Below are 7,951 nucleotides of genomic sequence, written 5' to 3'. Positions count from 1 at the left end.
GCATGACTGGGACAAGCACCTGCCTATGGTCCTCATGGCATGCCACTCCGCTGTCCAAGACTCCACCTGCTGCATGCCTGCACTCCTCATGCTGGGGAGAGATATCCGCACCCCTGCGGAGATGGCGTTTGGTCGGCCCCGGGATAGCCCTCATGTTCCCCCGGGGCCGGAGTATCCCCGGAGACTCCAGGACCGCCTGGAGACAGCCCACACCTTTGCCAGAGAGCAGCTGATGAATGCAGGTGTGAGGCAGAAGAGGAACTGAGGCAGAAGAGGAACTATGACATGCACACCGGGAAGGTACTTTGTGGCTGGGGAGGCTGGTCTGGGTCTACAGCCCCCTAAGGAAAAAAGGCAGATACCCCAAGTTGGACAGTCACTGGGTGGGACCCTGCAGTATCCTGGAGAGGGTAGGGGGGGCTGTTTACCAGGTGCAGCTTCCTCCCAGGGGGAGAAAGGTGACACTGCACCAGGACAGGTTAGCCCCATTCAGAGGGGCCTTTTCTCCCCAAACCCTAGGGACCCCCACAATTCCCCTCTCTGGCAATGACAATCTCCAGGCACCCACCCCCAGGTGCTGCAGAGAAGGCTCCAGACAGCCCACTCCCCCTGTCTCCCTCCCTGTGTCACAGCGTGGTTTCCCAGAGTCACGGACTGTATTTTACCCGTTCCCGCTTCCTTGTCCCCCATATCCCTGCCTTCAACCCCTGGTTCCCAGAGGGGCACTCTGGGACCATCACGGCCACGCAGGTAAAGGAGACCTCCGGGTCGCTTCAGAGACTTTGTTTGTTCCCTCGGGGACGAGGGACTTTGTGGTGGGGGGGGCTGTGTAGCGACCCGCACAGACAGCTGTGTGTCATGTGTTAGGCTAGTAGGTGGTTGTGTTGTACTTACTAGTACCCAGTGTTCGCAGGGTCTGACATGCCAATCAACCTGCTATCTGCCAATCACGGGAATTACTGGAATGTTCTGATGCTGGGCATCCTGGGGGTAGGCGGAGTGGCATGTAGGGGGGTTGGGCAGGGGGATGGAGCATTGGAAGTTAAGACCAGGTTTAGCCTTTGTTCTCTCTCTTATGTCTGGCCTTCACAAGAGAAGGTCACGGTTGGCTTGTGGGTTATCTTTCATTTATTTGGCGTGGGCTACGGCCAAACAGTAGCCTGTGTAAAGTTGGATTAATAAACCGTCAATTCTTAAACTCAATCCTCTGTCTGGACAATTGTTCCTTTATGATCTAGTCAGGTCATTACAATATATATACCAGCCTGCTTTCCCATGAAGTGTATTTCAGCTAAGCAGCTCTTTAGCTGCTTAAGTTATCTTTAGTTTACAAACGATAGTGGGTACTTAGAGATACTTTTTCTTTAACATTACACATAGCTTGCTGTATGATTTCTAGTCAAGAATGGCGCTGATATCTAGTCAAGAATGTGTTGAATACGCAGACGAAGATGCTCGGATTTTTGCATTAGCCTAACTTATTGAAAATGCTGCCGGTAGTTCGCCAGCTAACAAATCTGGCAATGTCTTGTGTATTGGGTGATTTTTATATTTAGCCATAAAGCCACTCTTACTAGTTGGTTGAATTCATTATTTAGCTACTCATTTGAACACATCTTAGCTAGCTATGTTTAACGTTAAAGAATGCCTCCCAAAGTTTTTCTTTTGACACGCACACAACTGACACAGTTATCAAAAATGAGTGTGCAGTGGCGTAAAGTACTTAAGTGAAAATCCTTCAAAGTACTACTTAAGTAGTTTTGGGGTGTATCTGTACTTTTACTTCACAACATTCCTAAAGAAAATCATTTAATACATTTTCCTTGACAGCCAAAAGTACTCGTTACATTTTGAATACTAAGCAGGACAAGAAAAGGGTCCAATTCGCAAGCTTATCAAGGCAACATCCCTGGTCATCCCTACTGCCTCTGATCTGGCAGACTCAGATATTTTAAAAGTACAAATAATTAAGTCTGTTTTTGAAATTGCATTTACTTTTGATACTTAAGTATATTTAAAATGAATACTTTTACTCAAGTAGTATTTTCCTGAGTGACTTTCACCTCTACTTGAGTGATTTTTCTATTAATGTATCTTTACTTTAACTCAAGTATGACAACTGGACATTTTTCCACCACTGATTTTTGTGTGAACTGCTCCTGATTCTGCCTCTTTCCTACACAGCTGTTCCTCGGCGCCCAACTGGAATAGATGGGGAATGTGTCACTTGAGAATGGAGGATGCCATCATCAGTGATGATGGCTGCATTAACGGTGTGGTGGCGTTACAGCAGTGGCCGTCTCCTTGGCGGATGGGAACTGCTGCTCTGCCTGCTCCTGTGCTCTCTGGTGGCGCTGTTGATGCCGTTGGTGGGGATGGAGGACCAGTGCTGTGCCACTCTAAAGGGGATTGCCCAGTTTCACTGCCAGCTATGGGGTAAACTTCAGCGCCCCGCTGTCTAGTCCACCAGCCTCACTGTCCCCTTCACAGCCATCAATCTCCTGCCCCTAAGGGCCAAGCCCAGTATAGGTATGTGTGAAGTTATCATTAATATATTATACTTCTGGTTGTAAGAACTAAAAACATTGGTCGGTGGTAGTACACTGTTCAAAATAAAACACAGTTGTCAAGTAATAGGGCTAATTCATTTATGGAGTGCATTGAGGGTGGGGGTAGTGGTGGGAAGATTGATACTGGAGCTCCGATGTGGTTTTCAAAGCACTAAATCAAATCAAATTGTATTTGTCACATGCTTCATTAACAGTAGGTGTAGACAAACAGTGAAATGATTACTTACAGGTCCTTCCCAACAATGCAGAGTAGAGAGGAATAAAAGATCATTGAAGGAATAAATACGCAACAAGCAACGATAACTTGGCTATATACATGGGGTACCAGTACTGAGTCGATGTGCAGGGGTACAAGTTATTGGGACAGTAGCACTTTCTGTTTTGGCTCTGTACTCCAGCACTTTGGATTTGAAATGAAACAATGACTGAGGTCCGACTGTATTGGGTGAACTGTTTAGAAATTACAGCACTTTTTGTACATAGTCCCCACATTGTAGGGGACTGAAAGTATTGGGATACATTTACTTGTATGTGTATTTAAAGTAGTCAAAAGTTTAGTGTTTGGTCCCATATTTCTTGCATGCAATGATTACATCTAGCTTGTGACTACAAACTTGTTGGAGACATTTGCTTTTTGTTTTGCTTGTTTCAGATTATTTTGTCCCCAATTGTAAATAATGTATTGTCACTTTTATTATAAATAAGAACAGATTGTTTCTAAACACTTCTACAGTAATATGGATGCTACCATGATTATGGAGAGCCCTAAATGAATTGTAAATAATGAGTAAGACATGCTAACCTGTCACATTACAATAACAGGAGAGGTTAGCATTTTTGAGGGGTTTGATATGTGTGCGGATGTGGTGGATTGAGACACAGCCCATGCAAAGAAACAGATATTGCTAGCTTAAACAGATTTTGATAGGGATTTTTTAATTTATTATACCACAAACGGAAAATGGCGGGGGCCTCGCGCGGCTAAATTATTTTTATTGATACAGCAAAGGAAGCTATCCTGAAATCGTAGCACACTAGTATCTAATCTAATCTTGAGAGTATTTAGAATTGTTTTCTTTTTCAAACAGTGTTTAAATGAAAAAGCTCTAGAAGTTATTGGTAATTATGAATCCAAAGTGTTTCTTTATGTAAAAGTAAGTTGAAAAAGTTTAATTCAAAGCAAATGTGAGAAGCAGTTACCACTTGATAAATGACATACAAAGCTTTATTTGATCCGTCATTCAGTGGCTCCTGCTATGGCTTCCAAAATATTGACCTCTGCTGGACACTATTTACAGACTTAGTCTAGATATTCTTCTCTATTTCTCACCTGACAGGTGGCTCAGACTGTAGTGCAGCGGTGAGTCTATTTTGTGGAGGCACATGATCGATATCCATATAGATAAAAATATATATTTAAATAGTTTTCTTTTAAACACTGGCTACATTGTATTTCTAACTTTCTAAATGCTGAGTTTCGATAAGTATAGGCAGTTCGTTTCAAAGCATAAATGGATAGTAGAGGTCGACCGATTATGATTTTTCAACACCGATACCGATTATTGGAGGACCCAAAAAAAAGCCGATACCGATTAATTGGCCATTTTTTATTTATTTGTAATAATGACAATTACAACAATACTGAATGAACTCTTATTTTAACTTAATATAATACATCAATAAAATTCAGCCGCAAATAAATAATGAAACATGTTCAATTTGGTTTAAATAATGCAAAAACAAGGTGTTGGAGAAGAAAGTAAAAGTGCAATATGTGCCATGTAAGAAAGCTAACGTTTAAGTTCCTTGCTCAGAACATGAGAACATATGAAAGCTGGTGATTCCTTTTAACATGATTCTTCAATATTCCCAGTTAGGAAGTTTTAGGTTGTAGTTATTATAGGAATTATAGGACTATTTCTCTCTCTATTTCTCTCTACCATTTGTATTTCATTAACCTTTGACTATTGGATGTTCTTATAGGCACTTTAGTATTGCCAGTGTAACAGTATAGCTTCCGTTCCTCTCGCAATCCCCCGAGCTGACAAGGTGAAAATCTGTCGTTCTTCCCCTGAACGAGGCAGTTAACCCATCTAGGCCTTGAATGAAAATAAGAATGCGTTCATAACTGACTTGCCTAGTTAAATGAAGGTGTAAAAAAGAAATCTGCAAAATCGGTGTCAAAAAATACAGATTTTAAATTGTTATGAACACTTGAAATCGGCCCTAATTAATCGGCCATTCCTCTAATGGATAGTTTCAAAGTAACGATACCATGTGATCAATGACTTCCGAAGCTTCGTTTTGGTAATGTGCTTTTTCGAACCTTGTTGCAAAATGCGAAATCCCACTGATTTCGCAGTGGTGCCGGTGCGTTCTTCAATGCAAAGTTTCTTTCAAACACTGACCTCTACAGGACACCTTATTTCCAAATTTGATTGATTTGATTTTTATCTTTCAATTTTTATTTGATTTTTTTATAGCACTTGAACGGGTAGCTCAGCAGGTAGGGATGGGGATTTGGGATCAGACACCAGCATAGGCACAAGATCAAATCCTGGCGCAAGAACTGGCAAATCTGGTGCAGTCCATGAGGAGGAGATTGTGGTGTTTAATTTCTGTATTATCAAACGAGGAGAGTTAAACTTAACACACGAGTCAGAGTTATACTTAAACTACATCTTTAATAATAAGAGCTTTGCAATAGCAATGACTTTCAATGATGCAGCATTTCTAATGAACCATTGAAAGTGACCACACAATGGCTACTGAGATCTTTTATTAGTAAAGATGCACCCCTCTCAACCTTGATGACGAACAACAGATGCATAGAATGGTCACAAGGTTAAGATTTGTATGAAATGTATCTATAATACATAGCACACAGCAACTGCTGTGTCAACAGTTTTCATTGTATAGACAAGTGTCTAATCCTCCTATTCCAAATTGTAACCATCTCACCCTGGTACGGTATAGCACAAAAACATTACCTCATGTTATCTGGAATGCTCTTTAGGTTTTATCACCCAAAGACATCGTAAATCTCCTCTGTCAGTGCTATCTCATAGAGGTCCATCCTCAGTAGAACACACATACAATAGTTAACAGAACACTCTATTCTGTCGAATAAAACAACCATTATAATGCAATATAAGCATTATAACATAACCTTGAAATTTCCACGACAAGATGCACTGCAGTACTTAATGCTGCAGGTGGCCACACCAGATACTGACTGTTACTTTTGATTTTGACCCCCCCCCCAGGAACACATTATTCAATTTCTGTTAGTCACATATCTGGAACTTTGTCTGTTTTTGAACATGTGTACATAATTGTATGAACACAAGATTAAGTTTGCTGAAAATAAAGCAGTTGACAGTGAGGATGTTTCTTTTTTTCCTAAGTTTATTTCCCCACAGCCAGATTAATTTGTGGATACCATTTTTATGTTTATGCAGTTTGAAGGAAGTTGCCAACTAGCGTTAGTGCAATTCCTAACTAACTTTAACTTACTTCATAGTGCATGCAGGCATACAAATGGTATGCATGAATTCATCTGTCTGGGGAACTAGATAAGGGCCCAAAATTAATTGCCAAAATCCCAAAGTATCCCTTTAATACACTTCTTTAACAGCACAGCCTGGTTATGTAATATATGTGTGTGTGTGGATTGCAGAGACCCAGCTGGAGGCCAAGGCAGCGCTGCAACAGGCTGTCAGATGAAGAAGCAGGGGAAGAGGGAAAAGGCCCACAAGCTGCTGGTGCATGCGCTCAACATGAACCCGGACTGTGGAAGCTTTGACAGAGCTGGGGACCATTCTGGAGGAGGAGAAGGATGTTGTCCAAGCAGACCACCTATATACCAAGGCCCTGGCCATCTCACCATGCAACGAGAGGGCCCTTGTTAGCAGTGACCACACACTCCCCCTGGTGGAGGAGATCGACCAACGCCACTTTGGGGTTATTGACAGTAAAGTAAGCAGTATGATGTCCATCCCCAAGGGTAACTCTGCCCTTAGACGTGTCATGGAGGAAACCTACTATTACCACATCTACCACACCGTGGCTATAGAGGGCAACACACTCACTCGGTCTGAGATCCGCCACATCATTGAGACTCGCTACGCCGTGCCCGGCAAGAGCCTCCAAGAACAGAACGAGGTCATTGGTGTGGACGCAGCCATGAAGTACATTAACACCACGCTGCTGTCCTTCACTGTCAATTACATCCTGGAGATCCACCGGCGTGTGCTGGGCTACACAGACCCTGTAGAGGGTGGGCGGCTGCGTATCAGCCAGGTTTTTATAGGCCACCACATCTCACCCCACCCACAGGAGCTGGTGCAGTGGCTCAACCCAGAGGAGGCCCTGCAGCTGCACCCTGTGGAATCCGCAGCGCTCACCCATTACAAGCTGGTGTATGTGCACCCCTTTGTGGACGGAAACGGGTGCACGTCACAGCTGCTAATGAACCTGGTGCTCATGCAGGCACGCTACCCACCCATCACTGTACGCAAAGTTCAGAGTACTACACTGCTCTGGACACAGCCAACAAGGGTGACGTCCGCTTCATAGCCAAATGCACAGAGATCACCCTGGATACCCTGCTAATCGCCACCACTGAGCACAGTGTGGGGCTGCCTGGCTCCAGCCACCACCAAGCCTGTCCCGACTGCAAACAAACCATCCCTGTCCACAACAGTGAGGGGACGGGAGTGAGTGGCGCATGACTGTTTGGCTTTGTATTTCTCTTTATTTAGATTTGCCAGTTTGGGGTTAATCTTGCTCTAAGTGTAAAGATATGTCAGTTGATTTATGGATAAAGAGCAGCTCTGTGTCAATGATAGCATGACCTTGAACGTTTTTACTGGGAGAATGCATCTTTACAGAAATTAATATTCCCATATCTCATGGTTTGTTTCCTCATACCAGGTAGAGGTGCAGCCGTTTGAACTAATTATTACGTATGTGTTGTGAATAGAAAACATGTTTTCAGCTGCAGATTGTTGTCCGTAAAGGGACAATAAGGGTCACATGTTTCTAACATTGAATAAACATAAGGGTCATGAACTTGTTGGTGCACAGACACAAATGGACCTGTTTCATACTCTTGCCAAAGCTACTCATTGTTTTTAGTGTCGGTTATGAAGGACATTTAGGCCTATAATTCTGAATTTGCATTCTATTCATCAGAGTTATTTTGATGAGTGAATGCGTTACATTAACTGAAGGTGTTACAGTATGTGTACATGTCTGAGATGATTGAGTTGTGATTCTGCTTTGAATTGTCCCTCTTAAGAAATACAGTGCACAGTAGAACACTGTGTCGATTCAACATGTAAAATGTTCTGTGGTCAGGCGATAGGCAGGCCAACAGT

The 7,951-nt window shown here is 42.9% G+C and overlaps 1 pseudogene; it reads left to right on the top strand.

Moving 5' to 3' along the window:
- Positions 1 to 2,197: 2,197 nt before the first annotated feature.
- Positions 2,198 to 7,470, top strand: LOC124033294 (annotated as a pseudogene).
- The last annotated feature ends 481 nt before the right edge of the window (positions 7,471 to 7,951 follow it).

This window comes from Oncorhynchus gorbuscha, linkage group LG04 (assembly GCF_021184085.1).
Source record: "Oncorhynchus gorbuscha isolate QuinsamMale2020 ecotype Even-year linkage group LG04, OgorEven_v1.0, whole genome shotgun sequence".
In the NCBI taxonomy this organism is placed as follows: domain Eukaryota; kingdom Metazoa; phylum Chordata; class Actinopteri; order Salmoniformes; family Salmonidae; genus Oncorhynchus; species Oncorhynchus gorbuscha.
The sequence above is the reverse complement of the archived record's forward strand: the minus strand, read 5'-3'. Positions and strand labels throughout refer to the sequence as shown.